General features: G+C 44.7%; 1 long non-coding RNA gene across 1 annotated transcript; it reads right to left on the bottom strand.

The window, feature by feature from the left end:
• Positions 1-1756: 1756 nt before the first annotated feature.
• Positions 1757-7206, bottom strand: LOC130391256 (uncharacterized). Its single transcript, XR_008896870.1, has 6 exons — positions 7120-7206; positions 6843-7023; positions 5883-6004; positions 5649-5777; positions 4822-4939; positions 1757-2968 (listed from the first exon to the last, which is right to left on the bottom strand). It is a non-coding gene; the product is annotated as an uncharacterized LOC130391256 (long non-coding RNA).
• Between the last annotated feature and the right edge of the window lie 2794 nt (positions 7207-10000).

Raw genomic sequence — 10000 nt, 5'->3', positions numbered from 1 at the left:
GTACGCCAAAACCCAGAAACTGTCTTACGCACAAATAAATTCAGATGTATCAAAGTGTGCGAACGCATGGATCCAAGCACGTTTCTTTTGTACATCTCGATCAACGTGGAATTGAGAGCATATGCCGAGGTGCCAAACTCCTCCCTGTCCACGCCCTCATTTAAATATGCAATTTCATTTAAATAGGCCTCTGGACCTGAGATTCACCTCTTAATCCGATCACCTGGCACCATGAACAGAGGCAAAAAACGAAACTTCACGGAGTCCGAGCTCGAGATTTTGCTCCACGAGGTAGAAATGCGCAAGCATATGCTATTTGGAACCCTGTCAACAGGGATAAATGCAAAACAAAAGAGAAGTGAGTGGGAGCGTGTTTGCGAGGCCGTCAATGCAGTGGGGTCTCAGCAGCGCACACACTCTGAAATTAAAAAAAAGTGGTCAGACCTCAAGGTGGAGGTGAAGCGGAGGGTTTCTGCCCACCGCCGAAGCGTGACCGCAACAGGAGGGGGGACGGGAGTGGGGGAACTCTCCCCCTTCGATTTGAGAGTGGCCGCTTTGATCGGTGACACAGCTCTCACCGGAGTGGTGGGATCCCATGAAGGGGACACCGATCATCCCCAAGGTAAATATGCTGAAGTCATAAATGCTGTAATTATACTGGTCATACAATTGGCTGCTTGCAATACACATAAGTCGTGCGTAAAGATGCCAGGATATTAAAGACTTTGACTCGTGTTTATTAACTTCAATTTTTTATTTTTGAATAGACAAGCAAGGAGAGGGCACGGATTGCTCCGTCGGCCCCGGCGTCTCCAGCGCCCTTCGGATTTGACCATTTGCGATGTCCTCTAACAACGCTAACGCAGCCATTTTTAAAACAATTTTCTTCATCCATTGCGCATGCTTTTATAGCCACCCATATAATTGCAAGGTGTGTTAATTGTTCATTAGTGTGTCTCTGATGTGCAAATCACTCTGAGTCATTGTTTTCACCTTTTTTCCCAGTTTCCCAGCGTCACCTCTAAGTGTCTCCAAAGGAACAATAGCTGTAGAAACGTGCGTACGACAGCTCTGGAGCTGGCGTGGGGACCGCACATTTTTACGGTCATTTCACGTTTTGTACATCTGAACGTGAGCGTGGAAAAGGACGTACGCCACGTTATTGTGCGTACGCAACCTTAGTACATGAGGCCCCTGGTGAATAGTACCGGGCTAGAAAAACAATACTTCTTAATGACCCGTAGAGGGCAGCCTTTGCCTTCTCAATTGTTTACTAAATGTATTATTTTTCTGTGTATTGTTAACTTCAAACAGCTCATAGATTGATTCACTATCTCCTTCCTGATGACAGGGAGAGCCAGGTCTACCAGGAGACCCAGGGGACCTCGGGGTGCTGGGTGAAAAGGTAAAGCAATCTGAATAACACTTGACCATCAGAGCAAGGAGCAACCTCTGAAAACAGAATGCCAGCACAGGCGTTCATACGTATGCCACAGCCACACAGAAGCCGAGAGTTGGGGGATTAAGAGACATTCCTATAAGAGAATATGACTTTGTAGCCATTTTCAAAGTAAACTCAAGGTGAAGTCATGAGTCACAATAAAAGTATCACCCAAGTGGGCCAGTCTTGTCTCTCCTTTTAGCAGCCATGTCAGCTTTAATTATCAATTGCAGTCTCAAAGTTTTTCAAATACTCACATTCAAATAATGAAGCACTATGCACCAATAAGCTACCATTAACCATACAGCAAGAAGAGACAAACTACAATTGAAGTGCATTGTTAAATGTGTTTTATTAAGGTCAGCAGAAAAAAAAAGAGAAAGCAGATGGCAGGTAAAAGTGCACGCCTTTGAACAAACTGTATATAGAAACAAAATATGGCTTACACAATCAGTATCAAATGTAAATTCTCTGAGATATTAGTTTGCACAACAGCACCATCACATTATTAGTGCTATTTAATCAAGTGTTTTTCTACATATTTCAAGTTGTTGGCTGACCATGAGAACCGTTTCTTCTTCATCAGGAAATATAGTGATGTAACATGCCCCTTTCCTCACATTTTGGTCATTGCACATATACTACATTATTAAACTTGGCTAATCTAGCTTATTCATTTATTATTGACAACCTTTATAAAAGTAGTTTATAAATGTTTCGCTTATAGAAAGGAGGTAGATAGTCGAAAAACCCAGTGTTGCAGCACCTATTTGATCTTTGATTAAAATAGACGTACACCCTGAAATAAACCAAAAGCACAGTGTGTTTACATGAACATTCAAATTCAGAATTTCTTTGTTTTAAGCACTTCCCTCGCCAACGTTGTAGGCTGGTGTATCGCTGAAGTGCAGTGGGGCTGTAAATATTCAGTAGTAAAACCTCCACAGGCTCCTTTTCTAGCTTATCGGACAGCAGGTATAATAGGGATCAAAGAGAACATCTGGAGATTTAGGAAGGGTCGGGGAATAGAATTGGTGTGAAACGGCAATTGGAATACAGACCCAGAATGCTCAGAAACCCCACATACTTCACCACATTCATTTTCTTGAATTTGCTCTATTGCTTATGAAACATTTCCAAGTTAAGAACAATAATAACGCGCAACAAAAGGAGGGACCTATTGGCTACTTCAGTTCCCTATTTCCCTTTCTGAAATATAATAATAATAAGGTAACTGTATATTGCTAGCTAAACTCAGGTTCAAAGCCTTCCTATAACATTCTTAACAGGGACGTGCAAGGGGAAGGGAGGAGATAAAGTGCAGCAGAAAGAGAGAGAATGAGGAAAATCTCCTCAGCTTGGTCCATGAGATGAGGCTGGGAGTGGGACCACTCGGTGTCCTTGGTCGCTGGTGTTTAACTCATTGGTTAGCCTGGATGTGGTTACCTCCGTTTCGTCTTGCACAGTAGAAAGGAATTACCACGCAGATCAAAGTGAAAACACATGCCAGTGGACCAGGTACCCAGCCTACAGTGGATGATAAACAACATATGATAACATTATATTCAATATAATATCCATTATATATTATATCATATGACATTTGGTTGACACTTTTAGCCCCTTATCAAAAAATAATGTGAGTGGAAGTGACACACAATGAAGGAATACATTTTAGGTGCTGTTTCGATGTTACAATGGATGGTGCTGTGATGAGCGCTAAAGATTTAGAGCAGCGCTGGAAGTTATAGCGTGGCTGTAAGGAGTGAGTGCTTTCACTGGAAACAGAAACAAAGTGACCCACTTAAATTTTAGCTGATAAACGGCTTTGAATGCATCTTCAAATTAAAATTGTGCAAAGTTTCATTGAAACTGAACCACAGCATTAGAACAATTGAAGACTAAGCAAAGAAAAACAAACGCACTATTCTGGATGACGGCTAACCAGGAACTAAATATACATATTATACAATTCTTACTAGAGTATTTTACCTAATAACCACCCTGTTATCATAGCAGGTTAAGCTGTATGTATGTATGTATGTATGTATGTATGTATGTATGTATGTGCGTGCGTGCGTGCGTGCGTGCGTGCGTGCGTGCGTGCGAAGCACCAGAGAAGCCTGGTGGTCCTGTCTGACCCTGCAGACTCACAGATGAAGAAGAGGAAGAAAACGGAAGATGGCAAGATGGCCGCCGATGTTGACACAGCAGCACAGCGTCTTATCAAAGGATTAAACCTGAGATCTACACCACTATTGATGGCAAAACTATTGTGGAAGATGAACTGTTAAGTTTCCTTGCTGTCAAACTGAAGACTGTGCCTCAGGATGACATTATCCTGATGGCTGTAAATCACTTTGGATCAGAGTGGATTGAAAGCTCCAAGAAGGTCCTGTTTGAACTGTGTCCTGGCACGGGGCAGCGTTGTGTAGCTCACAAAGGACAACAGAAGATGCCAACAATGTTAAGAGTTGTCTGAAACTACCTAATGAGGTTGCTGAGGATGTTCCTCGCTTTGTGTCCTATCACTTGGATGATTTACCACCAGTGACTTTTAATAGCCTTGATGTCTCTTGCCTGGTTAGTAGGATTGAACGCCTAAGTGCAGTGATAGCCTCCATGAAAAATGCTGTGAGTGAGCAGTCGACTGCATGTGAGAACCTTTGTGGAATAACCACAGACATTAACCAACGCCTGAGTGTGATTGAGCAACCCAGTTCCAGCAAGGGGAATGCAAAATGTAAAAGTTAATTTGCTAGAAATGTACTTACAATTTTTAGTCAGTTAATCATTTACATATTTATGTTACAGAATTATTGCATATTTACATGTTTACATATTTAACAGTCAGGATATTCTGTTGAATCTGCCTCTCTGATTCCCTCACGTTTACCTCAGTCTAAATTCTAGCTTCTGATTGGTTAGTTCAGTCACGTGATGGGTCCGAACAAGGAAGTGTTTGAAAATAGATTAACGGCAATATTTTTTTTATCGCACGATAAAAGTTATGCGTTAACGCAACCGTTAACGCCGATAACGGCCCACCACTAATATATATACATATATATATACATATATATATATATATATACATATATATATATATATATACATATATATATATACATACATATACATATACATACATATATATATATATATATATATATATGTATATATACATATATATACACTGTATATATATATATATATATATATGTAGCATGTTGTATATGTGGACCTTCCTGTGTCTTGAATAAAGTTATAATAATATTGTGTCTCAGGGTGTGTGTTTGTGCATATGTATGTTTATATATGTATGTCTTTGATTGTCCTCAAAAGTCTTTCAAATAAAATGTGTCATTATAAATTATTACCATTGTAACTGTTATGTGATGAAGCCGCTGATCTTGCATTCGGTTTTGGAGTCTCTGGGCAGTTGTTCGTGATTGCGATGTAATTTGTATTCTTCTCATTTATGTTTCCGTCTGAGCGCTGTTGAAGTAAGGCAGGGTAGTCAGCACATGTAGTTTCCCCCAATTCTATTTATCTTTTTTTAGCTTTCATAAGATTATATCACAGTGGCGCTAGTCTAAATTGTATCTTAGTAAGCCTACCATAAATGATGTCAAACAGTAGACTAACGTTATGAATATTTGGGAATGACATTATGACCCGCTTGCTACTAGCCTGGTCCTACAAGACTCGTACTTCATTTCATTTGCCAGACTCTCGTACTTCATTTCATTTGAGAGTGTGGACCTACTCAATTGACAAACCTTAACTCACTTGAAGGCGGGTGTCTGTTGAAGTTTAAAACTATTAGATCTGCCCAGTGCCCCTCTGGATCTGCCATAACCCATCGCTAACGTTTGGCTGGGAATCACATTGCGTGCAGGCTGTAAACTAACCAAACACTGTACTGTGAAGATGTCCGTCAACGAAAGCTGACTTTAACGTTATTGTTGTCAGCCACTCCCTCTGTTCGCTGTTTGGACGCAGAAAATTTGGACGGAGAAAACCCACTAACATACCGCAGACCCAGACGTAGTACTGAAGGGAAATTCAAATTGAGCGGAAGTACTTAGGCGGGCAGAGCCAGGCTAGCTTCCTACCCTACCCTGCCCCAATATCAACATGAGAAGTGTAGGCTACTATATTATTGTAGGTTAAAGCAGGTCAAATAATGTAAAAGTTAACATACCGAGCAAATCATCTTGTGTTGGACATTAAGACATTTGTCCATGCTGATCTTCCCTGAGGAAACGCTGGTGCAGGGAGCCTGACACTGAGGAGGATGGGCCAGCTGGTCAGGATGATGTGCAGCGATGATCTGAAATGAATGTAATTCATACAACATTTATATTTTTAATTCAACTATATCAATTAATATAGGTGAAATGAAAATATAAATGTTATTCATCATTATATGTTACACCTTTTTCTCTGCTGATTCCCAAGTCTGTTCACAGTCTTCATGGTCATCAACCTTGATCTCTGGGCTTTCACAGCAAGGATAGTTCTTAGATACCGGCTCCACTATAGCATTTGTAGCGGAGACTGATGACACATACGCACACACGCACAAGTTAACCTATATACTGCTATACTGCTGCTATACTATTCGGCAGTTGCTGATCCACCTTAAAACGGTCGTGATTGAAAATCAACTAGAATCTTCAAATCGGTCCTGATTGAAAACCACTACACCTAGACTCTTCAAATCTGGACTAAATTATCACAGTGAGGCTGCTATACATTATATAAAACATAGTTACAGATTTGTGAAACCTTTTCTCTATTTGTGAAAATGCAATACAGGCTAATTTTAATGCTTTAAAGTCCACTATATAGTGGACCAGAGAATTCGCGTGCACCCTATTTAGTGCACTACATCCATGATAGGGAACGATTTCGAACACAGCTCTAGACTCTTCAAATCTGGACTAAATTATCACAGTGAGGCTATACATTATGTAAAACATAATTTCCGATTTGTGAAACCTTTACCCTATTTGTGAAAATGCAATAAAGGCACATTTTAATGCTTTTTAGGGGTCCATGAAATGTTGTGGTAGGCTATAGATCATCCATGGTATAATTCCATTCAGTGTCGACGGGCAATAGGCCATAGTCATTATCTGCCGGATTTAGATGAATCTCAATCTCAATTCATCTAAATTATCTGACATTAGCTGATTTAGATTAATCTCTGGCCATTCATTATTAAGTAGCAGGATGACCACCAACGCCATGATTCTTCGAGTTGCATGAGAGAATGAATATGTTCAAATCAGATAGGCTACTTCTCATTTCTAGGATGACTAATAACATACCGATACTAGCCTACTTGACGCTGTACAAAAATCATTTCAATCTCCATTTAACCAAAACTCACCGATGAACAAAAACGCCAACGCTCTGATGGAATTCATGTTTTGATCGTGTGCGATTCAGAGTTTCGGTGTTTCATCAGCCGGTTCAAGCTGCTTTCACGACGCCACGCGGAAAACCACATTTTCCCTAGATGTGGGCCGGTCTAAACCTTTACCCCATGGTTTCAGCCCCGCGGGCGCCATCTGGTGGCGGAGATCCGGCAGCACATTCTCAAACGTCAATACAGCACAGCACAATGACTTAATATGGAAAAAGGTTCATGCATTTGATAGACTTACATTCCTACTTTTAACCCCAGGCAAAAAATGTTTCATCTGCAAAGAAAAAAAAAAAATGTTTTAGCCTAGCCAAATACATTCCTAAAGCTTCCATAATTGTTTAACAATGGCAAGTATCAGGGTATTTTTCTGAGCTGAGCGGGGGCCACAGGGAGCTGAGCGGGGGCCATAGGGAGCTGAGCGGGGGCCACAGGGAGCTGAGCGGGGGCCATAGGGAGCTGAGCGGGGGCCACAGGGAGCTGAGCGGGGGCCACACGGAGCTGAGCGGGGGCCACAGGGAGCTGAGTGGGGGCCACAGGGAGCTGAGTGGGGGCCATAGGGAGCTGAGTGGGGGCCACAGGGAGCTGAGCTGGGGCCACAGGGAGCTGAGTGGGGGCCACAAAGTGCTGTGCAGGGGCTGCAGCTTGCACCTCCTCCTGGTGTATTTGTAGGTGCCTTACCAATTGGAATCGATTTCTAAGTGTTGCTGCACAATAGCAACAATGAAAATGTGTTGCCGTCCGACAACTTAATCCACACTTGATTATTGTGAACTCTGTAAGAGAGGAATAAAGGAAGTAAGATTCATACTTATAGTAAGATTCAAAAATACAAATTAATTCCTTTGTGTAATATTCTAGATAAGCACCTTTGTGTTTCACTGACGAATGGCCTTTTACGTGGTTGTCAACCTTATATTTTGCACCCACGTATTTACAGAAGGGACAGTGGAACAGTTCACTGTTGGTGATATTATTAATGTTTGGTGTATCACCATCCAAAAGTATACTAATGTGTCTCTATATATCAGAGGGAAAAATAATAAACATTAAAAGGCACAGCATCACTTAAACCCCTGCTAAAACATAACTTTTACCATCTGAAATTGACACTGACAATTGATCTTTTTTACCACATTGACGTCATCAAGGATGGCCTCAGGAAGAGGAAGTAAATCAGCCTGAGCTTGACCATGGAGAGCATGAGAGGCCTCCAGCCCAGGATGTGGGGCACCATGTAGCGGGGGGTACCACAGTGGGACACCTGTCACGCACATACACACACACACACACGCACGCACATGTACGAAGGCAACACAAGGTCAATCAAAGTAGCTGTGGGTAACAAACGGACACAACGAATGAATAAATGAATGTATTTCATTATTTATTTTGATCATTGTCAACGCAGAATTCCAATATCAAAATGTAATGCACTATGCAAAGAGTAAGGCCATGCATTAAATGTTGATATTCAAATCCTGTTATTATGCCTTATCATACTCTAATTCAAGTGAATGATTCATTGATTACCTTTGTAGGAGATCGCAATGAAATGGAGACGGAGACTTGATTGCCGGTGAAAAACACGAGAAGGATTTATTTCCCAAAACACAGAACCCGCACAGCCAGAGGTGCGTTCCTTAAGACCTGCGTTGTAACACCAGGTGGGTGCCACGCCCCCTTCCCTTAAAGGGGGCACGCACCATACAACATACACAGTGAATACGATACCGCTACAGACGCCCCCCCAGAATTCACACTCCCGAACAGTCAAGGTCAACGGGAAGGAGCCCTGAGCACCCGCCCGAAACGACTCAGCGGCACCGGTGCGGGGGCCGAGGGGGCCACAGCAGGCAGCGCAGGAGTCATGAGGCGGTGTGGCTTGGAAACCGGAGGACGACCCCGCCGCGGGGGCAGAGCCAACCCCACGGGCTGGTCCAGATCCAGGAGGGCTGGCTTGAGGCGATCGACCGAAATGTAGTCAGGCCTGCCCCCGATGTCTACCAATAAGGCCTTGTCACCGGCCTCCAGGACGCGAAACGGACCGTCGTAGGGAGGACGGAAAGGGCCCCGATGGGCATCATGGCGGATGAACACATACCCCGCCGTCCGCAGGCTGGGCGGCACACAAGCCTTCGGGAGGCCGTGCTGCGAGGTGGGCACCGGCGTGAAACCCCGGACCCTGTCCTGGAGCGAGGTCCGCTCCTGGGCTGCCGACCAGGGAGCAGTGGCGGTGGGGATGAAATCCCCAGGAACCCGTAGTGGCTGTCCGTAAACCAGCTCGGCCGACGAAGCCCGCAGGTCCTCCTTAGGGGCAGTCCGGAGGCCCAACATGACCCAGGGGAGCCTATCGACCCAACCGTCATCCGTAAGGCTGGCCCGGAGTGCAGCTTTCAAGGAGCGATGAAACCGCTCACACAACCCATTAGCCTGTGGGTGATAAGCGGTTGTTCGATGGAGCCGCACACCCAGGCCCCCGGCGACCGCATTCCACAGCTCGGAAGTGAACTGAGGTCCCCTGTCAGAGGAGACATCAGAAGGGGGGCCAAATCGGGCGACCCAGGTGCCTATGAACGCCCGGGCCACGTCAGAGGTCGTAGTGGATGCCAGCGGGACAGCCTCCGGCCAGCGGGTGGTCCTGTCCACCATTGTTAGGAGGTAGCTGAACCCTTGAGAGGGCGGCAGGGGCCCCACCAGGTCCACATGCACGTGGTCGAACCGCCGCTCCGGCACTGAAAAATGCGCCAGCGGAGCAGTCACATGCCGATGCACCTTGGCTCGCTGGCAAACCACGCAGGCCCGTGCCCAGTCCCGAATGTCCTTCTTAAGGCCATGCCAGACAAACTTCCCGGCCACCAGCTGCTGTGATGTCCTCCGCCCAGGATGGGCAAGGCCGTGCACGGCATCGAAAACCTAACGCCTCCAACTGCCGGGCACGACCGGCCTTGGCTGTCCAGTGGAGACGTCACACAGGAGCGTGGCACCGACGTTGTCGTACTTGATGTCCTCCAACCTGAGTCCCGTGACAGCTGTCCTCAGAGCCTGGACCTCCGGGTCGGAGGCCTGATCACCTGCCATGCTGGTGTAGTCGAATCCCAGGTGGACAGCTCCTGCGATGG

This window comes from Gadus chalcogrammus, chromosome 11 (genome assembly GCF_026213295.1).
Source record: "Gadus chalcogrammus isolate NIFS_2021 chromosome 11, NIFS_Gcha_1.0, whole genome shotgun sequence".
Taxonomy (NCBI): Eukaryota; Metazoa; Chordata; class Actinopteri; order Gadiformes; family Gadidae; genus Gadus; species Gadus chalcogrammus.
The sequence above is the reverse complement of the archived record's forward strand: the minus strand, read 5'-3'. Positions and strand labels throughout refer to the sequence as shown.